The sequence below is a fragment of the Gigantopelta aegis genome, chromosome 5 (genome assembly GCF_016097555.1).
Source record: "Gigantopelta aegis isolate Gae_Host chromosome 5, Gae_host_genome, whole genome shotgun sequence".
Classification (NCBI taxonomy): Eukaryota; Metazoa; Mollusca; class Gastropoda; order Neomphalida; family Peltospiridae; genus Gigantopelta; species Gigantopelta aegis.
This window is the reverse complement of record NC_054703.1, coordinates 40,526,865-40,550,959: the sequence shown is the minus strand read 5'-3', so window position 1 is coordinate 40,550,959 and position 24,095 is coordinate 40,526,865. Positions and strand designations below refer to the sequence as shown.

General features: G+C 36.5%; 1 protein-coding gene across 7 annotated transcripts in view; it reads left to right on the top strand.

The window, feature by feature from the left end:
• LOC121373794 (NAD(P)H-hydrate epimerase-like) overlaps positions 1–24,095 on the top strand; it is a 318,467-nt gene that overhangs the window by 160,878 nt on the left and 133,494 nt on the right. The gene's annotated exons all lie outside the window — the stretch shown is intronic.

The window sequence follows — 24,095 nt, the reverse complement described above, 5'->3', positions numbered from 1 at the left end:
TATATTTATTGCTGGCTTACTGGGATGTATATTATTACAGAACATTACAATGCATGACTATTTTATCATCCCACAAAAACCAGGTAGATTTGTTTCTCTAGTTCTAAGACTTATTCCTGACATTACGCATTAAGTATTATGTAACCAGCAGCTTGTCAAAGGGCGTATTCACTGGAATGGAACAAAATGGCTGTGCCCGTTATATCTAATAGCCGTCACATTTAACCGTTTTATTAATTAAATATAATAATATACTTGTTGATATTAAGCAATAATGTGCATTATGTATCATTGAATATGCATACCAGTCCAAAAGCCTTGCTTAAGCATACCTTTAAGAATTCATAAAGGCTGGTAGGTACCGAGTTCGCAGCCCGGTACTGGCTCCCACCCAGAGCGAGTTTTAACGTAAGGCCACTATACCAGCTTCTCTCTCACTAACAACTAACAACTAACCAAGTGTCCTTTTTGATTAGTAATAAGGCTGATGTGTGTACCCAGGACTGCATGCTTGAACCTTAATTGGATATAAGCATGAAAATAAGTTAAAATGAAAAAAAAAAAAATTCTTAAAGTCATGGTTGCATGACAGTTGACCAACTAAGACTGAAATTTGTTTTGTTTTACAACCCGTCGGTGGTCCATTGGGCTATTTCTCGTTCCAGTTAGTGCTCCACAAAAGACTATGGTATATACTATCCTGTCTGTGGGATAGTGCATATAAAAGATCCCTTGCTGCTAATCGAAAAGAGTAGCCCATGAAGTGGCGACAGCTGGTTTCCTCTCTCAATATCTGTGTGGTCCTTAACCATATGTCTGATGTCATATTGACCGTAAATAAAATGTGTTGAGTGTGTCATTAAATAAAACATTTCCTTCCTTCCAATTGCTGATGATTAATTAATCAAGGCCCTCAATCTAGTGGTTTCCTTAAACAAAACAAATATTTGGCAGTGTTAGGGTTAAAAGGACACAATCAGATTATTTACCAACACATGCACTGCTGAGTTTCAAACAAGTGTCACTTCCAACAGTAATAGATATCAAATCTATTGGGGCTTTGGAGCAAATACAGCTTGTGTTGATGATAAAGCTGTATGCTCAAAGTTGAAATCAGTGGCATGGAAAGCACCGCCAATCCATCAGGCTTCACAGCAATTCCAACTCATGTTGATAAAGCGGTGCTACAAACACTGTGTTCGGTGGTATGGAAAGCATGATGATTGACATCAAAGATGACACGTGGCGTCTGATTGGTTGGATGAAGAAACAAGTGGCCAGTGGCAGACTGACACACAATGATGAAAACTAGAGTGATATGCAAATGATGCATTTGGCAAAAAATTCAAGTTTGTTTTGTTTAACACCACCACTAGAGCACTTTGATTTATTAATCATCGGCTATTGGGTATCAAACATATGGTCATTTCTGACACAGTCATAAAGAGGAAACCCGCTACAGTTTTCCATTAGTAGTAAGGGATCTTTTATATACACCATCCCACAGATGGGATAGCACATACCATAGCCTTTGATATGTCAGTCGTGGTGCATTGGCTGTGGCGAGAAATAGCCTAATGGCCTCACCGACGGGGATCGATCCAAAACTGATCGCGCATTAAGTGAGTGCTTCATTACTGGGCTACATCCTGCCCTCTTGTTTTGTTTAACGACATCACTAGAGCACATTGTATTTGGCAACGAAAAAATTTGCAGATGAATGTAGAGACAGAAAAAACAATATTATCAAGAGAAATAAAACAAAATGACTTTAGATGAAATTATTATTTGTTTGCGAGAAATGTTCGTGCAGTTTTGAGATGAGAAATGGTGGAGAGAGAGACAAAGGAGAGAGGGAGAGACAAAGGAGAGAGAGATTGAAGAAAATAATTTATTTAAAGACGTCTTATCACACTGTTTTTTTTAGGCCTCTAAGAATTGAAAATTGTCATAAACTATTGACGGGCTGCACAAAAACAAATTCAGGTAATTAACCTACATGTATTTGCATTTTGAAAAAAATAATTCCACTTTTGCTGTCCTAAACTGCACCTCCCCTACAAGCCCATCACCCTTAGTATAGATATACCACCTCCTCTACAAGCCCATCACCCTTAGTAGAGATATACCACCTCCCCATCATGCCCATCACCCTTAGTATAGATATACCACCTCCCCTACAAGCCCATCACCCTTAGTATAGATATACCACCTCCCCTACAAGCCCGTCACCCTTAGTATAGATATACCACCTCCCCTACACGCCTGTCACCCTTAGTATAGATATACCACCTCCCCTACAAGCCCATCACCCTTAGTATAGATATACCACCTCCTCTACAAGCCCATCACCCTTAGTATAGATATACCACCTCCCCTACAAGCCCGTCACCCTTAGTATAGATATACCACCTCCCCTACACGCCTGTCACCCTTAGTATAGATATACCACCTCCCCTACAAGCCCATCACCCTTAGTATAGATATACCACCTCCCCTACAAGCCCATCACCCTTAGTATAGATATACCACCTCCCCTACAAGCCCGTCACCCTTAGTATAGATATACCACCTCCCCTACAAGCCCGTCACCCTTAGTAGAGATATACCACCTCCCCATCATGCCCATCACCCTTAGTATAGATATACCACCTCCCCATCAAGCCCATCACCCTTAGTATAGATATACCACCTCCCCATCATGCCCATCACCCTTAGTATAGATATACCACCTCCCCTACAAGCCCGTCACCCTTAGTATAGATATACCACCTCCCCTACAAGCCCGTCACCCTTAGTATAGATATACCACCTCCCCTACAAGCCCGTCACCCTTAGTATAGATATACCACCTCCCCTACAAGCCCATCACCCTTAGTATAGATATACCACCTCCCCTACAAGCCCGTCACCCTTAGTATAGATATACCACCTCCCCTACAAGCCCATCACCCTTAGTATAGATATACCACCTCCCCATCATGCCCATCACCCTTAGTATAGATATACCACCTCCCCTACATGCCCATAACCCTTAGTATAGATATACCACCTCCCCTACAAGCCCATCACCCTTAGTATAGATATACCACCTCCCCTACATGCCCATAACCCTTAGTATAGATATACCACCTCCCCTACAAGCCCATCACCCTTCGTATAGATATACCACCTCCCCTACAAGCCCATCACCCTTAGTATAGATATACCACCTCCTAAAAGTGACCTAACTGACTCCATTTTGTACCGATTATGCTACAAACCTAGAAAGAAAAAAAGTAAAGCTTGTTTTATTTAATGACGCCACTAGAGCACATTGATTTTTTATCTTATCATCAGCTATTGGATGTCAAACATATGGTCATTCTGACACTGTTTTAGAGGAAACCCACTGTCGCCACATAGGCTACTCTTTTATGACAGGTAGCAAGGGATATTTTATTTGCGCTTCCCACAGGCAGGATAACACAAACCATGGCCTTTGTTGAACCAGTTATGGATCACTGGTCAGTGCAAGTGGTTTACACCTACCCATTGAGCCTTAAGGAGCACTCACTCAGGGTTTGGAGTCAGTATCTGGATTAAAAATCCCATGCCTCGACTGAGATCCGAACCCAGTGCCTACCAGCCTGTAGACCGATGGCCTAACCACGACGCCACCGAGGCTGGTTACCTAGAAACGTGTTTTCAATATTAAACCTATTTGCATTGACTCCTTTTTAAATGTCCCTTACGTTGTCCAAAACTGTACCTCCCTTACAACCCCATCACCACAGATCACCACCTCCCAGAACATCCCTAACTGACTCCATTTTGTACTGATTATGCTACAAATCTATAAACATTAATTCTTCCATGATTAAACCTATTTGTATTTTTATTCTTTTTAAATTGTCCTTATATTGTCCTAACCTGTACCTCCCTTACAACCCCATCACCGTAGATATACCAGTGTTTGAAATAAGCACTTGTCCGTTTTTCCTGACAAGTGAAAATCTGTTTGGACAAGCAACATATGTCACAATGGTTGTCCAGTGGACAAGTGAAAATCTGTTTGGACAAGCAACATATGTCACAATGGTTGTCCAGTGGACAAGTGAAAATCTGTTTGGACAAGCAACATATGTCACAATGGTTGTCCAGTGGACAAGTGAAAGTCTTCAATGCAGTTTCAGTGTGAACAATCAAAAGCATCATCCTTGTACTTAAATAAAACAAACCACTCATTTGGACAAGTGAAAATATTAGCAGACAAGTAGATTTCTAAATGTTCTTGTCCCATTGACTAGTGAAAATATTAGCAGACAAGTAGATTTCTAAATGTTCTTGTCCCGTTGACTAGTGAAAATATTAGCAGACAAGTAGATTTCTAAATGTTCTTGTCCCATTGACTAGTGAAAATATTAGCAGACAAGTAGATTTCTAAATGTTCTTGTCCCGTTGACTAGTGAAAATATTAGCAGACAAGTAGATTTCTAAATGTTCTTGTCCCGTTGACAAGTGAAAATATTAGCAGACAAGTAGATTTCTAAATGTTCTTGTCCCATTGACTAGTGAAAATATTAGCAGAGAAGTAGATTTCTAAATGTTCTTGTCCCGTTGACTAGTGAAACTTTCTGCTTATTTCTATCACTGTGTATACCACGTCCCAGAACTACCTTAACTGATTCCTTCTTGTACCGATTATATGCTACAAACCAAGACCGCTTCCTTCCGCGATCCAACCAATATTCTGCATTTGACCGATTCATCCCGTGCACACTCTCACAGCAGTAACACCATTATTGATGGTCTGAACGTTTACACTAGCACAACTCATCAATAACCCATATAAACCATCCTTCTGTAGTACTGGCTTTTTTTGTGGGGGTTTTCTACTCAGTGGCTTTATTGCGGCTATTTAAATATTATCTTACACGCAGATCCCAAGTTCAATAGACTTTAAAACATACATTGAAGAAAATCTAGATCATTCACTGGTTTCCAGTATGTTTTAAAATTAAATAGACTGGTTGTTTTTAAGGGAGATCAGATCATTGACTGGTTTCCAGTTGCTGTAAAGTGTTCGCTTGATGCACGATCAGTCTGGGATTGATCCCCATTGGTTGGGCTAATGGGCTGTTTCTCGTCCCAGCCATTTGACATCCAACAGCCGATAATAAGTAAATCAATGTGCTCTAGTGGTGTCGTTAAACAAAGCAAACGTTTTAATGTTCCAGCCAGTGCACCACAACTGGTGTATCAAAGGCAGTGGTATGTGTTATCTTGTCTGTGGGATGATGTACATAAAAGATGCCTTAATTGCTACTAATGAAAAAATGTAGCAGGTTGCACAACTCATAAGTAAATCTTACAACCAGTTCTCTATTGCTGGGATGTTTTCTTGTTTGTTTTTCTAGACAGTCACTTTATTGCGGCTATTTAAATATTTTCTTTCATCCTTGGGTATATAGGACAGAGCTACCCCATGAAAGAAAGCCATGTAAGAAATCTCTATCTCTCATCCTTGGGTATATAGGACAGAGCTACCCCATGAAAGAAAGCCATGTAAGAAATCTCTATCTCTCATCCTTGGGTATATAGGACAGAGCTACCCCATGAAAGAAAGCCATGTAAGAAATCTCTATCTCTCATCCTTGGGTATATAGGACAGAGCTACCCCATGAAAGAAAGCCATGTAAGAAATCTCTATCTTGCATGGGATATCTCACTCGGATTGCATTTAACATGACGGACGTCGTTGGTGATATATGAGGACATTAATGTGAGATGGTGACGTGAGGTCATTAGACACCGTTTTAAATTAATGTTTTGTTATTAAAACCTTCATTTTAAAACATATCTAGTTAATTTTTAGTGTTAAATTTTATTTAACACATGAAACAAACACTGTAAATATGATAGTGTATAGCTAGTTTATTTATGATAAAATGGTCATATCAAAAAGTTACTTGTTCAGCCATCTTTTTCAGTTCGTGTAAAATAATGGTTTATTTACCGAATGAATGAGAGAAAAAGATTCCTTCATATGCGTTCATGTGGGATAGAAAAAGTAGACCCTCGGTGGTGAAAATTTCGACCTTGGACGAGGCTAGGTTGAAATTTTCACCACCTCAGGTGTGCTTTTTCTATCCCACATGAACACATATGATGGAGTTTTACAATCGTACACACTCGTCCCACAGGTATGTTTTCAAAGTTCAGTAGACTGGTTGCTCTTGAGGGAAATCTGGATTATTGACTGGTTTCCAGTTGCTGTAAAGCGGTCACTTGATTCACAGTCAGTCTGGGTTGTAAAATAAATTAGTTTTATCTCAGTCAAAATTGTACACATTTTTTTCCCCAGCTAGTACCACTGTGTCAAGTAGCCTTAATTTGTACTTGAAACATATGGGGTACCTGTGAAAAAAAAGTACTAAAATTTTGTGCAGAACTAGCATAGTCATAGACGCTACCCATTATCTCTGAAATGAGCAGCTTGACCCCAATTTTTTCTGATTGACTTTAAGTGAAGTGGGATTTAGCTCAGTCGGTTTAGTGCTCACTTGAGGTGCTTGTGTCATAGGATCGAACCACCTCGGTGGATCCATTCAGCTGACTGGAGGCTTTTTTTGTTCCAAACAGTACAATACAACTGGACAAAGGCCGTGATGTGTGCTTTCCTGTCTGTGAGAAAATGCATATAAAAGATCCCTTGCTGCATTAAGAAAAATGTAGCGGGTTTCCTCTGATGACTATGAGTCATAATTATACCAAAGGTTTGACATCCAATAGCCGATGATTAATTAATCAGTGTGCTCTAGTGGTGTTGTTAAACAAACTAAACTTTAACTTTAAGAGTGAGGGGTGGTAGTATTTATATCTGTGGTGTTTTATGTCGATTGATATGCTGCAGGTAGGAGTTTTAGCCACACATATGTTATTATTGTCATCTATGGGATTTGATTTGGTGGTATACACCCTAAAGTTTCTCGTTTAGATCAGTTTCTCAGGGCTTTAGATCTCATTAATTGGGGCAGTAATGTTATTACCAACTGCTACAGGGCGTACAGATTCTCAGGGCTTTAGATCTCATTAATTGGGGCAGTAATGTTATTACCAACTGCTACAGGGCGTACAGTTTCTCAGGGCTTTAGATCTCATTAATTGGGGCAGTAATGTTATTACCAACTGCTACAGGGCGTACAGATTCTCAGGGCTTTAGATCTCATTAATTGGGGCAGTAATGTTATTACCAACTGCTACAGAGCGTACAGTTTCTCAGGGCTTTAGATCTCATTAATTGGGGCAGTAATGTTATTACCAGCCGCTACAGAGCGTACAGTTTCTCAGGGCTTTAGATCTCATTAATTGGGGCAGTAATGTTATTACCAACCGCTACAGAGCGTACAGTTTCTCAGGGTTTTAGATCTCATTAATTGGGGCAGTAATGTTATTACCAACTGCTACAGAGCGTACAGTTTCTCAGGGCTTTAGATCTCATTAATTTGGAGCAGTAATGTTATTACCAACTGCTACAGAGCGTACAGTTTCTCAGGGCTTTAGATCTCATTAATTGGGGCAGTAATGTTATTACCAACTGCTACAGAGCGTACAGTTTCTCAGGGTTTTAGATCTCATTAATTGGGGCAGTAATGTTATTACCAACTGCTACAGAGCGTACAGTTTCTCAGGGTTTTAGATCTCATTAATTGGGGCAGTAATGTTATTACCAACTGCTACAGAGCGTACAGTTTCTCAGGGCTTTAGATCTCATTAATTTGGAGCAGTAATGTTATTACCAACTGCTACAGAGCGTACAGATTCTCAGGGCTTTAGATCTCATTAATTGGGGCAGTAATGTTATTACCAACTGCTACAGGGCGTACAGTTTCTCAGGGCTTTAGATCTCATTAATTGGGGCAGTAATGTTATTACCAACTGCTACAGAGCGTACAGATTCTCAGGACTTTAGATCTCATTAATTGGGGCAGTAATGTTATTACCAACTGCTACAGAGCGTACATTTTCTCAGGACTTTAGATCTCATTAATTGGGGCAGTAATGTTATTACCAACTGCTACAGGGCGTACAGATTCTCAGGACTTTAGATCTCATTAATTGGGGCAGTAATGTTATTACCAACTGCTACAGAGCGTACAGTTTCTCAGGGCTTTAGATCTCATTAATTGGGGCAGTAATGTTATTACCAACTGCTACAGAGCGTACAGTTTCTCAGGACTTTAGATCTCATTAATTGGGGCAGTAATGTTATTACCAACTGCTACAGAGCGTACAGTTTCTCAGGGCTTTAGATCTCATTAATTGGGGCAGTAATGTTATTACCAACTGCTACAGAGCGTACAGATTCTCAGGACTTTAGATCTCATTAATTTGGGCAGTAATGTTATTACCAACTGCTACAGAGCGTACAGATTCTCAGGTCTTTAGACCTCATTAATTGGGGTAGTAATGTTATTACTAACGGCTACAGAGTGTACAGATTCTCAGAAAATGCATTTCAAGTTGCTTACATAATCTTAACTATAGCATGTATACCAAATTCAGTGGTTTCCAAGTGAAAATTAGCAACTTGGCATGTTTATACTTTAAAAACACTACGACATATTTCACTATTAAAGCTGTTTTTAGATCATTTAAATTAGAAAAACTTCCATTATTATTTAAAATATTGATTTTCGTACACCTGAAGTGATTCTGCTGATTTAGATTTTTGCAATATCCCAAAATACATTTTTCATAATTCTGAAAATGCACATTCCATCTGAGAAATAATGGTTATCTGAGAAATACTGGTTATTGAGACGAGCTGTAGTCTATATTTAGACGATATTTCCCTGTTTCAACATCACAGACTTTAGCTTCTCTTCTCTTATAACCGTATTCAAATGTGTCCCAGGGACGTATCCCAGTGGTAAAGTGTTCACTTGATGCGCGGTCGGTCTGAGAAATACTGGTTATTGAGACGAGCTGTAGTCTATATTTAGACGATATTTCCCTGTTTAAACATCACAGACTTTAGCTTCTCTTCTCTTATAACCGTATTCAAATGTGTCCCAGGAACGTATCCCAGTGGTAAAGTGTTCACTTGATGCGCGGTCGGTCTGAGAAATACTGGTTATTGAGATGAGCTGTAGTCTATATTTAGACACTATTTCCCTGTTTCAACATCACAGACTTTAGCTTCTCTTCTCTTATAACCGTATTCAAATGTGTCCCAGGAACGTATCCCAGTGGTAAAGTGTTCACTTGATGCGCGGTCGGTCTGAGAAATACTGGTTATTGAGATGAGCTGTAGTCTATATTTAGACACTATTTCCCTGTTTCAACATCACAGACTTTAGCTTCTCTTCTCTTATAACCGTATTCAAATGTGTCCCAGGGACGTATCCCAGTGGTAAAGTGTTCACTTGATGCGCGGTCGGTCTGAGAAATACTGGTTATTGAGACGAGCTGTAGTCTATATTTAGACACTATTTCCCTGTTTCAACATCACAGACTTTAGCTTCTCTTCTCTTATAACCGTATTCAAATGTGTCCCAGGGACGTATCCCAGTGGTAAAGTGTTCACTTGATGCGCGGTCGGTCTGAGAAATACTGGTTATTGAGACGAGCTGTAGTCTATATTTAGACACTATATCCCTGTTTCAACATCACAGACTTTAGCTTCTCTTCTCTTATAACCGTATTCAAATGTGTCCCAGGAACGTATCCCAGTGGTAAAGTGTTCACTTGATGCGCGGTCGGTCTGAGAAATACTGGTTATTGAGACGAGCTGTAGTCTATATTTAGACACTATTTCCCTGTTTAAACATCACAGACTTTAGCTTCTCTTCTCTTATAACCGTATTCAAATGTGTCCCAGGGACGTATCCCAGTGGTAAAGTGTTCACTTGATGCGCGGTCGGTCTGAGAAATACTGGTTATTGAGACGAGCTGTAGTCTATATTTAGACGATATTTCCCTGTTTCAACATCACAGACTTTAGCTTCTCTTCTCTTATAACCGTATTCAAATGTGTCCCAGGGACGTATCCCAGTGGTAAAGTGTTCACTTGATGCGCGGTCGGTCTGAGAAATACTGGTTATTGAGATGAGCTGTAGTCTATATTTAGACGATATTTCCCTGTTTCAACATCACAGACTTTAGCTTCTCTTCTCTTATAACCGTATTCAAATGTGTCCCAGGGACGTATCCCAGTGGTAAAGTGTTCACTTGATGCGCGGTTGGTCTGAGATCGATCCCTGCCGGTGGGTCCATTAGACTGGTTTTTTATTCCAGTCAGTGCACCATGACTGGTATATCAAAGGCCGTGGTATGTGCTATCCTGTCTATAGGATGGTGCATATAAATGATCCCTTGCTACTAATGGAAAAATGTAGCAGGTTTCCTCCCGAAGACTATGTCAGAATTACCCAAAATTATATTTGAAATCCATGGCAGAGATGAATTTTACTTTTAGAATGCAGGAAATTGCATTTCAGGACATCTAGTTTTAAACATTGTACAGGGAGCACACACCTGAAGTTATGAACCCCCTAGAAACTTTGTTTTGTGCCCTCGATCTCAGTCATCCCTCCCCCCTCCCCAGTGTCTACTTGCTTCCACCATGTCTACAACAGCCAATGATTAATAAATCAATGTGCTCTAGTGGTGTCGTTCAACCAGTCTCTATACTGTTAATGTGGGGGTTTTCCGCACAATTTTACAAAGATTAAAATGGCATCTTGCACGCGAAGTCCCTTAAAAAATATCAAAGTTAAATGTATGACTTCCTCATGAGGGAATTTCTCATTCCAGTCAGTGCACCACGACTGCTATATCAAATGCTGTGGTATGTGCTATCATGAGATGGTGCATATAAAAGGTCCCATGCTACTAACGGAAAAAATGTAGCGGGTTTCCTCTCTAAGACTATATGTCAAAATTACCAAATGTTTGACATCCAGTAGACGATGATTAATAAATCAATGTGCTCTAGTGGTGTCATTTAACATACCATTACCAGTCTATATATACCATTACCAGTCCATATATACCATTACCAGTCCATATATACCATTACCAGTCCATATATACCATTACCAGTCCATATATACCATTACCGGTCCATATATACCATTACCAGTCCATATATACCATTACCAGTCCATATATACCATTACCAGTCCATATATACCATTACCAGTCTATATATACCATTAATATTTTTTTTGCTGACAGATTTGTATTACTGAGATTAAAATGTTGTCTTGCACGCAAAGCTCCTCATTATTTCTAGAGTTAAATGGATCACTCCTTCATGAGGGAATCCGTAGTCATCGACTGGTTCCTGGTCACTCGTACACTTGAGGTTGACGTGTCTCTATTTACTGCCTGGGTCTCAAATATCTTTTGAATTCCAGTTATTGTGCCGGGGGAGGTGCATTATGGGGGGAGTGTAGCTCAGTATTGGAGTTTTCGCTTTAGTTAAGTATAACAAATTAAGGCCTCAGTCATCAACTGGTTCCTGGTCACTCGTACACTTGAACGTAACGTAATGTTTTTAACATGCTCATATACCACTAAGGTTTTGCGCATGTCTATCTCGGGTCCGACCTCTGGAAGCCAGGCGTCCAATCCGGTTTAAATGTCTGTATTTGCTGGCTGGGTCTCAAATATCTTTGAATTCCAGTTACCATGGTGGCAATCATGGCGGAATGTATAGCTCAGTGGTAGTGTCTGCCGTGCATGGTGTCATCAAACATTCATTCATTCATTCATTCATTCATTCATTCATTCAGATAAGTCTGATTGTTCAGTGTTTTAAAATTGCGAAGATAACTTGCAGGGATGGGACGTAGCCCAGTGGTATCAACCTCGGCAGAACCTCGGCAGAACCTCGACAGAACCTCGGCAGAACCTCGGCAGAACCTCGACAAATACCGATTAACGTAGACTCGGTTGATATTTTCCATATTAAAAAATACTTGTGACGAATCATCTATACATGTATGTGACACATCAGACATGCAGTCTAACACTTGACTACATGCATCCCGCACCTCATTATGCAAATGAGGTTCTGGGTTAATGGAAAGCTTACAAGGCGAGACACTCATTTTCCAGCAGTGTCGGTTGATTTGGGCGGTCGCACAATTTTACAGCAGGAGATAAAGAGGTGTGCATGAAGCAGAAGTAATTTTCAGACATTAACATGCAATGGGATCACTAGCGAGACAACACACTCCATACCATTATCACCAGATAAAAATAATGTTTTCAGTCGGTACTCTGTGAAGTGGAGGAATGCACATGCATAGTAACATTAGTAATGGCAGACAACCAGACATGCATGGAAATTGTGCCTGCCAAAATGAGAAGTCTGATACTCCACTATATATTGCCTTTTTTTTTCCTTTTTTTTTTTTTTTTTTTTTTTTTTTTTTTTTTTTCACTTGACTCAATGTAGTTTCTTTGTAATAGGATTTTTGACAAGATATATAAATTAATTTGAATAACTACACAAAACAACTCTTCTGTTTTTTAAGTCCCCTAAAGGTCGAATCGGAGAGAAGACTATAGGTTTTAGTTCCGTCTATCCATCCATCCATCTGTCTCATATTTAGTTTTTCTGATGTTTTTTTCACAATGCCTCGAGATATTGAGGTGAAATTTTGTATATATACATTTATCATGTACTCTCACAGATCATGTTTGACTTTCATGGCAATTTCACCTATTTTTGACAGAGTTATGGCCCTTGAACTTAGAAGAAATGAAAATTTGATTTCAGGACTTTTTGTCTCTTTTTTTTGTTTTGCAATCCCTCAGGATAATGAGCTAAAAGATAAATATATTAATTTGTATTTAGTTTTCCTCTCATTATCTGTGAGCTCTTTAACCATCTGGTCGTCACAAATAAAAACTAGTTCAATATATTAATTTGTATTTAGTTTTCCTCTCATTATCTGTGAGATCTTTAACCATCTGTTTGTCACAAATAAAAACTAGATCAATATATTAATTTGTATTTAGTTTTCCTCTCATTATCTGTGAGCTCTTTAACCATCTGGTCGTCACAAATAAAAACTAGTTGAATATATTAATTTGTATTTAGTTTTCCTCTCATTATCTGTGAGATCTTTAACCATCTGGTCGTCACAAATAAAAACTAGATCAATATATTAATTTGTATTTAGTTTTCTTCTCATTATCTGTGAGATCTTTAACCATCTGGTCGTCACAAATAAAAACTAGTTCAGTATATTAATTTGTATTTAGTTTTTCTCTCATTATCTGTGAGCTCTTTAACCATCTGGTCGTCACAAATAAAAACTAGTTCAATATATTAATTTGTATTTAGTTTTCCTCACATTATCTGTGAGATCTTTAACCATCTGGTCATCACAAATAAAAACTAGTTCAGTATATTAATTTGTATTTAGTTTTCCTCTCATTATCTGTGAGATCTTTAACCATCTGGTCGTCACAAATAAAAACTAGTTGAATATATTAATTTGTATTTAGTTTTCCTCTCATTATCTGTGAGATCTTTAACCATCTGGTCGTCACAAATAAAAACTAGTTGAATATATTAATTTGTATTTAGTTTTCCTCTCATTATCTGTGAGCTCTTTAACCATCTGTTCGTGACAAATAAAAACTAGATCAATGCGTCCTCAAATAGAAATATTGCTTCATTCCTATATAGGGCGGGACATAGCCCAGTAGTAAAGGCTGTGGTATGTACATTGTAATTCCCTGTCTGTGGGCCCATTGGACTATTTCTCATTCCAGCCAGTGCACCACAACTGGTATATCAAAGGCTGTGGTATGTACATTGTAATTCCCTGTCTGTGGGATGGTGCATATAAAAGATCCCTAGCTGCTAATCAAAAAGAATCGCCCATGAAGTATCTGTGTGGTCCTTAGCCATATGTCTGACACCATGTAACTGTAACTAAAATGTGTTTAGTGCGTTGTTATATAAAATATTTTATTTCACTCATTACAAACAATGAACTTCAGCTTTATTCATTTAACTGCCTTATAATATACACGTACCATCAACAGTCATTTCTTTATTCATTTAACAGCCTTATAATATACAAGTACCATCAACAGTCATTTCTTTATTCATTTAACTGCCTTATAATATACACGTACCATCAACAGTCTTTTCTTTATTCATTTAACTGCCTTATAATATACACGTACCATCAACAGTCATTTCTTTATTCATTTAACTGCCTTCTAATATACATGTACCATCAACAGTCATTTCTTTATTCATTTAACAGTCTTCTAATATACACGTACTATCAATAGTCATTTCTTTATTCATTAAACTGCCTTATAATATACACGTACCATCAACAGTCATTTCTTTATTCATTAAACTGCCTTATAATATACACGTACCATCAACAGTCATTTCTTTATTCATTAAACTGCCTTATAATATACACGTACCATCAACAGTCATTTCTTTATTCATTAAACTGCCTTATAATATACATGTACCATCAACAGTCATTTCTTTATTCATTTAACAGCCTTATAATATACACGTACCATCAACAGTCATTTCTTTATTCATTTAACAGCCTTATAATATACACGTACCATCAACAGTCATTTCTTTATTCATTTAACAGCCTTATAATATACACGTACCATCAACAGTCATTTCATTTAACAGCCTTATAATATACATGTACCATCAACAGTCATTTCTTTATTCATTTAACTGCCTCATAATATACACGTACCATCAACAGTCATTTCATTTAACAGCCTTATAATATACATGTACCATCAACAGTCATTTCTTTATTCATTTAACTGCCTTATAATATACACGTACCAGCAGCACTCATTTCTTTATTCATTTAACTGCCTTATAATATACACGTACCATCAACAGTCATTTCTTTATTCATTTAACAGCCTTATAATATACACGTACCATCAACAGTCATTTCTTTATTCATTTAACTGCCTTATAATATACACGTACCAGCAACACTCATTTCTTTATTCATTTAACTGCCTTATAATATACACGTACCATCAACAGTCGTTTCATTTAACAGCCTTATAATATACATGTACCATCAACAGCCATTTCTTTATTCATTTAACAGCCTTATAATATACACGTACCATCAACAGTCATTTCTTTATTCATTTAACAGCCTTATAATATACACGTACCATCAACAGTCATTTCTTTATTCATTTAACAGCCTTATAATATACACGTACCATCAACAGTCATTTCTTTATTCATTTCACTGCCTTATAATATACACGTACCATCAACAGTCATTTCATTATTCATTTCACTGCCTTATAATATACACGTACCATCAACAGTCATTTCTTTATTCATTTAACAGCCTTATAATATACATGTACCATCAACAGTCATTTCTTTATTCATTTAACAGCCTTATAATATACACGTACCATCAACAGTCATTTCTTTATTCATTTAACAACCTTATAATATACACGTACCATCAACAGTCATTTCATTTAACAGCCTTATAATATACATGTACCATCAACAGTCATTTCTTTATTCATTTAACTGCCTTATAATATACACGTACCATCAACAGTCATTTCATTTAACAGCCTTATAATATACATGTACCATCAACAGTCATTTCTTTATTCATTTAACTGCCTTATAATATACACGTACCAGCAACACTCATTTCTTTATTCATTTAACTGCCTTATAATATACACGTACCATCAACAGTCATTTCTTTATTCATTTAACAGCCTTATAATATACACGTACCATCAACAGTCATTTCTTTATTCATTTAACTGCCTTATAATATACACGTACCAGCAACACTCATTTCTTTATTCATTTAACTGCCTTATAATATACACGTACCATCAACAGTCATTTCATTTAACAGCCTTATAATATACATGTACCATCAACAGTCATTTCTTTATTCATTTAACTGCCTTATAATATACACGTACCAGCAACACTCATTTCTTTATTCATTTAACAGCCTTATAATATACACGTACCATCAACAGTCATTTCATTTAACAGCCTTATAATATACATGTACCATCAACAGTCATTTCTTTATTCATTTAACTGCCTTATAATATACACGTACCAGCAACACTCATTTCTTTATTCATTTAACAGCCTTATAATATACACGTACCATCAACAGTCATTTCATTTAACAGCCTTATAATATACATGTACCATCAACAGTCATTTCTTTGTTCATTTAACAGCCTTATAATATACACTTACCAGCAACACTCATTTCTTTATTCATTTAACAGCCTTATAAAATACACGTACCATCAACAGTCATTTCTTTATTCATTTAACAGCCTTATAATATACACGTACCAGCAACAGTCATTTCTTTATTCATTAAACTGCCTTATAATATACACGTACCATCAACAGTCATTTCTTTATTCATTAAACTGCCTTATAATATACATGTACCATCAACAGTCATTTCTTTATTCATTTAACAGCCTTATAATATACACGTACCATCAACAGTCATTTCTTTATTCATTTAACAGCCTTATAATATACACGTATCATCAACAGTCATTTCTTTATTCATTTAACAGCCTTATAATATACACGTACCATCAACAGTCATTTCATTTAACAGCCTTATAATATACATGTACCATCAACAGTCATTTCTTTATTCATTTAACTGCCTCATAATATACACGTACCATCAACAGTCATTTCATTTAACAGCCTTATAATATACATGTACCATCAACAGTCATTTCTTTATTCATTTAACTGCCTTATAATATACACGTACCAGCAACACTCATTTCTTTATTCATTTAACTGCCTTATAATATACACGTACCATCAACAGTCATTTCTTTATTCATTTAACAGCCTTATAATATACACGTACCATCAACAGTCATTTCTTTATTCATTTAACTGCCTTATAATATACACGTACCAGCAACACTCATTTCTTTATTCATTTAACTGCCTTATAATATACACGTACCATCAACAGTCGTTTCATTTAACAGCCTTATAATATACATGTACCATCAACAGCCATTTCTTTATTCATTTAACAGCCTTATAATATACACGTACCATCAACAGTCATTTCTTTATTCATTTAACAGCCTTATAATATACACGTACCATCAACAGTCATTTCATTTAACAGCCTTATAATATACACGTACCATCAACAGTCATTTCTTTATTCATTTAACAGCCTTATAATATACACGTACCATCAACAGTCATTTCTTTATTCATTTAACAGCCTTATAATATACACGTACCATCAACAGTCATTTCTTTATTCATTTCACTGCCTTATAATATACACGTACCATCAACAGTCATTTCATTATTCATTTCACTGCCTTATAATATACACGTACCATCAACAGTCATTTCTTTATTCATTTAACAGCCTTATAATATACACGTACCATCAACAGTCATTTCTTTATTCATTTAACAGCCTTATAATATACACGTACCATCAACAGTCATTTCTTTATTCATTTAACAACCTTATAATATACACGTACCATCAACAGTCATTTCATTTAACAGCCTTATAATATACATGTACCATCAACAGTCATTTCTTTATTCATTTAACTGCCTTATAATATACACGTACCATCAACAGTCATTTCATTTAACAGCCTTATAATATACATGTACCATCAACAGTCATTTCTTTATTCATTTAACTGCCTTATAATATACACGTACCAGCAACACTCATTTCTTTATTCATTTAACTGCCTTATAATATACACGTACCATCAACAGTCATTTCTTTATTCATTTAACAGCCTTATAATATACACGTACCATCAACAGTCATTTCTTTATTCATTTAACTGCCTTATAATATACACGTACCAGCAACACTCATTTCTTTATTCATTTAACTGCCTTATAATATACACGTACCATCAACAGTCATTTCATTTAACAGCCTTATAATATACATGTACCATCAACAGTCATTTCTTTATTCATTTAACTGCCTTATAATATACACGTACCAGCAACACTCATTTCTTTATTCATTTAACAGCCTTATAATATACACGTACCATCAACAGTCATTTCATTTAACAGCCTTATAATATACATGTACCATCAACAGTCATTTCTTTATTCATTTAACTGCCTTATAATATACACGTACCAGCAACACTCATTTCTTTATTCATTTAACAGCCTTATAATATACACGTACCATCAACAGTCATTTCATTTAACAGCCTTATAATATACATGTACCATCAACAGTCATTTCTTTGTTCATTTAACAGCCTTATAATATACACTTACCAGCAACACTCATTTCTTTATTCATTTAACAGCCTTATAAAATACACGTACCATCAACAGTCATTTCTTTATTCATTTAACAGCCTTATAATATACACGTACCAGCAACAGTCATTTCTTTATTCATTTAACAGCCTTATAATATACACGTACCATCAACAGTCATTTCTTTATTCATTTCACAGCCTTATAATATACACGTACCATCAGCAGTCATTTCTTTATTCATTTAACTGCCTTATAATATACACGTACCATCAACAGTCTTTTCATTATTCATTTGACTGCCTTATAATATACACGTACCATCAACAGTCATTTCTTTATTCATTTAACAGCCTTATAATATACACGTACCATCAACAGTCATTTCATTATTCATTTAACTGCCTTATAATATACACATACCATCAACAGTCATTTCTTTATTCATTTAACAGCCTTATAATATACACGTACCATCAACAGTCTTTTCATTATTCATTTGACTGCCTTATAATATACACGTACCATCAACAGTCATTTCTTTATTCATTTAACTGCCTTATAATATACACGTACCATCAACAGTCATTTCATTATTCATTTCACAGCCTTATAATATACACGTACCATCAACAGTCATTTCTTTATTCATTTAACAGCCTTATAATATACACGTACCATCAACAGTCATTTCTTTATTCATTTAACTGCCTTATAATATACACGTACCATCAACAGTCTTTTCTTTATTCATTTAACAGCCTTATAATATACACGTACCATCAACAGTCTTTTCTTTATTCATTTAACAGCCTTATAATATACACGTACCATCAACAGTCATTTCTTTATTCATTTAACTGCCTTATAATATACACGTACCATCAACAGTCTTTTCTTTATTCATTTAACAGCCTTATAATATACACGTACCATCAACAGTCATTTCTTTATTCATTTAACAGCCTTATAATATACACGTACCATCAACAGTCATTTCTTTATTCATTTAACAGCCTTATAATATACACGTACCATCAACAGTCATTTCTTGAAAACTTTGACTCTCTCATTGATCTGTTGAAAAATAAATGTTCGTTGCTTATCGATGTTTAGCTAAAAGATTAAATATATTTTTATCTAAAAGATATAGAGATAATTAATTTTTTAAAGTTTTCTATTATATAATGTGTGGCATAAATAACGCAATGGGTATTTCACTGAATAATATCTTATAGAAATGTCAAATCACATATATTAAGTGTGCGTGAAAATAATATATTGGTAAGTGAAAGAGGATTTTGTTCAAATCAGATTTTTTAAAAAACAAAATGAGTTTTCAGCAAAAAGCATAACTGGTGTGTGTATTGCAATAACACAGCATTGCCTGCTCTCGTCTCCCTATAAAAGTAACCATGTTTTATGTTTTCTGTTTGTTTTTTAATATGCCATGGTATGTAATGTTAAAAAATTGCTGTTTTATTGTCAAAAAAACCCAGTTGTGTTTTTTGTTTAAACCCACATTTTATTAAAACAAAATCACGATTTGAACAATATCTTCTTTCATTTACAGTTGTTACCAGTATGTCATTTGTCTGCATGCCTAATACTGATGACATAATATTTCTATCTCAAATAAAAACAAGCTGAATTTGTCCATAAATAAAACCAGTTTTCCTTCTCTAACTACAGAGCTGCATGTACCGAGTTATAAGCCCATTCCTCTGTAATTAAATATTAAAAACTCACGAATTCATTAAAAAGAATAAACTTCAGATTAGTTAACTCAATTGGCTAATATATATATATATATGTATGTACCACAGTTGTTTCTTTAAAAGTTCATCTCATTTATTAATTGATCTGTTGAAAATTAATTTAGTTGCCTTGAAGATTAAATACATTTTTAGCTAAAATATTAAATATACACATTTATTTAATGTTTTAAAATTTTTACTCATTATCTGTGTGCACCTTAACCATAAAGGGTGGGACGTAGCCCAGTGGTAGTGCATTCGCTCAATGCGCGGTTGGTGTGGGATCAATCCCCTGTCGGTGGGCCCATTGGGCTATTTCTCACTTCACCTAGTGGTAGTGCGTTCGCTCAATGCACGGTTGGTGTGGGATCGATCCCCGTCGGTGGGCCCATTGGGCTATTTCTCGCTTCACCCAGTGGTAGTGCGTTCGCTCAATGCACGGTTGGTGTGGGATCGATCCCCTGTCGGTGGGCCCATTAGGCTATTTCTCACTTCACCCAGTGGTAGTGCGTTCGCTCAATGCGCGGTTGGTGTGGGATCGATCCCCTGTCGGTTCGATCCCCTGTCGGTGGGCCCATTGGGCTGTTTCTCGCTTCACCCAGTGGTAGTGCGTTCGCTCAATGCGCGGTTGGTGTGGGATCGATCCCCTGTCGGTTCGATCCCCTGTCGGTGGGCCCATTGGGCTATTTCTCGCTTCACCCAGTGGTAGTGCATTTGCTCAATGCGTGGTTGGTGTGGGATCAATCCCCTGTCGGTAGACCCATTTGGCTATTTCTCGCTTCACCCAGTGGTAGTGCGTTCGCTCAATGCACGGTTGGTGTGGGATCGATCCCCTGTCGGTGGGCCCATTGGGCTATTTCTCGCTTCACCCAGTGGTAGTGCGTTTGCTCAATGCACGGTTGGTGTGGGATCGATCCCCTGTCGGTGGGCCAATTGGGCTATTTCTCGCTTCACCCAGTGGTAGTGCGTTCGCTCAATGCACGGTTGGTGTGGGATCGATCCCCGTCGGTGGGCCCATTGGGCTATTTCTCGCTTCACCCAGTGGTAGTGCGTTCGCTCAATGCACAGTTGGTGTGGGATTGATCCCCGTCGGTGGGCCCATTGGGCTATTTCTTGCTTCACCCAGTGGTAGTGCGTTCGCTCAATGCACGGTTGGTGTGGGATCGATCCCCGTCGGTGGGCCCATTGGGCTATTTCTCGCTTCACCCAGTGCCCCACGGCTGGTACATCAAAGGCTGTGATATGTACTAACCTGTCTGTGAGATGGTGCATATAAAAGATCCCTTGCTGCTAACTGAAGTGGCAACAGCCGGTTTCTTCTCTCAATATCTGTGTGGTCCTTAACCACCATATGTCTGACACCATATATCCGTAAGTAAAATGTGTTGAGTGAGTCATTAAATAAAACATGGGTATTTTTTCCGTAACTATATGTCCATCACAAGTAAAAACAAGGTGAATTTGTCCTTAAATAATAACATGTTGAGTGAGTCATTAAATAATAACATGTTGAGTGTGTCATTAAATAATAACATGTTGAGTGAGTCATTAAATAATAAAATGTTGAGTGAGTCATTAAATAATAACATGTTGAGTGAGTCCTTAAATAATAACATGTTGAGTGAGTCCTTAAATAATAACATGTTGAGTGTGTCATTAAATAATAACATGTTGAGTGAGTCATTAAATAATAACATGTTGAGTGAGTCATTAAATAATAACATGTTGAGTGTGTCCTTAAATAATAACATGTTGAGTGAGTCATTAAATAATAACATGTTGAGTGAGTCATTAAATAATAACATGTTGAGTGAGTCATTAAATAATAACATGTTGAGTGTGTCCTTAAATAATAACATGTTGAGTATGTCCTTAAATAATAACATGTTGAGTGAGTCATTAAATAATAACATGTTGAGTGAGTCCTTAAATAATAACATGTTGAGTGTGTCATTAAATAATAACATGTTGAGTGAGTCCTTAAATAATAACATGTTGAGTGTGTCATTAAATACTAACATGTTGAGTGAGTCCTTAAATAATAACATGTTGAGTGTGTCCTTAAATAATAACATGTTGAGTGTGTCCTTAAATAATAACATGTTGAGTGAATCATTAAATAAAAACATGTTGAGTGTGTCATTAAATAATATGTTGAGTGTTTCATTAAATAATAACATATTGAGTGAGTCATTAAATAATAACATGTTGAGTGTGTCATTAAAATGTTAGAGTGAGTCATTAAATAATAACATGTTGAGTGTGTCATTAAATAATAACATGTTGAGTGTGTCATTAAATAATAACATGTTGAGTGTGTCATTAAATAATAACATGTTGAGTGTGTCATTAAATAACATGTTGAGTGTGTCATTAAATAATATGTTGAGTGTGTCCTTAAATAATAACATGTTGAGTGTGTCATTAAATAATAACATGTTGAGTGAGTCATTAAATAATAACATGTTGAGTGTGTCATTAAATAAAACATGTTGAGTGTGTCATTAAATAATAACATGTTGAGTGTGTCATTAAATAAAACATTTCTTCCTTCTTATATTAGTTACATTAATTCCATTTCTACATAACTGAATAAAAACCTCACAGATTCATTAAAAAGAATAAACTTCAGATTAATTAACTTAACCACCTACTATACCTATGTATGTATATACACCACAGTCGTTTCTTCAAAACTTTGACTCTCTCATTGATCTGTTGAAAACTAAACGTTTGTCGCCTATCGATGTTCAACTGGTGCGCAAGTGAATTAAAAGATGACATGAGACATTTTGCGCCAATAATCTTTTATGCTTATTGACAAGTTGTTTCCGCCCGGCTGTCACATCTCTTCCTGTGCAAGAAAATAAGCTGAGATTGTATCTGACGTTCTTCCTGTTTGCTCTAATCTCGGCATAATTGGCAGGGCTGGAAATTTTCTTACCATGCAGTCCATTTGTTAGTTGGAAATGGATGGATATATATATATATACATATGAGAAATGACATGGGTTGTCTGGTTTTAGTTTTGTCGCATTTGTCAAGATTGCTGTGAAGCAAAAAGAATTTAAGTAAATTTTCAGCCTTTTGTTTTTCTAGATTTGGAAGGTTACCAATTATGTTGCTTGTTATATTGTAGTTCCTAATAGGAAAAGGTTATAGGAATATTTTACTAGCGGTATTACATTTTTTAAACAGACTGTACATGCAGGAAAGAAGGAAACTACGAACAAAAAAGAAAAAAAAAGTTTTATTTAACAATGCACTCAACACATTTTATTTGCAGTTATATGGCATCGGACATATGGTTAAGGACCACACAGGTATTGAGAGAGGAAACCAGCTGTCACCACTTCAAGGGCTATTCTTTTCGATTAGCAGCAAGGGATCTTTTATATGCATCATCCCACAGACAGGATAGTACATACCACAGCCATTGCTACACCAGTTGTGGAGCACTGGCTGGAATGAGAAATATCCCAATAGGGACACCAATGGGGATTGATCCTAAACCAGCCGTGCATCAAGCGAGTGCTTTACCACTGGGCTATGTCCTGCTCCGGACTGTACAGAGTTTATTTCCATCATAAGATTATTCTGACTGACATACTGTAGTCTATGTTTCTGCCAGAAAGAAATTTTTTGGTTTAGGTGCTATGGAATTGAATGCACCCACAGTCATGAGATGGGGCCATACACGTTTTACCCTCTGGCAGAAACCCCGATAAGCCTTTTTGGTGAAGAAACTTACATATTAAATACATTTTCTTATTTAGAAGGAGAAGCTAGATCAGAAACATTTACTATAATTAAATGTTTCTATTTATTTTAAAGGAACTGCACGGAGTTTTGTTTCATTATAAGATGGTTGCGACTAATGTAGCCTTTTTGATGATGAAACGTAACACATTAAATTTTCTTATTTAGAATATTAATATCTGTATTAGCAAGGTGGTGCTGTCCAAATGTCTGTATATAGTAAAAAGTTA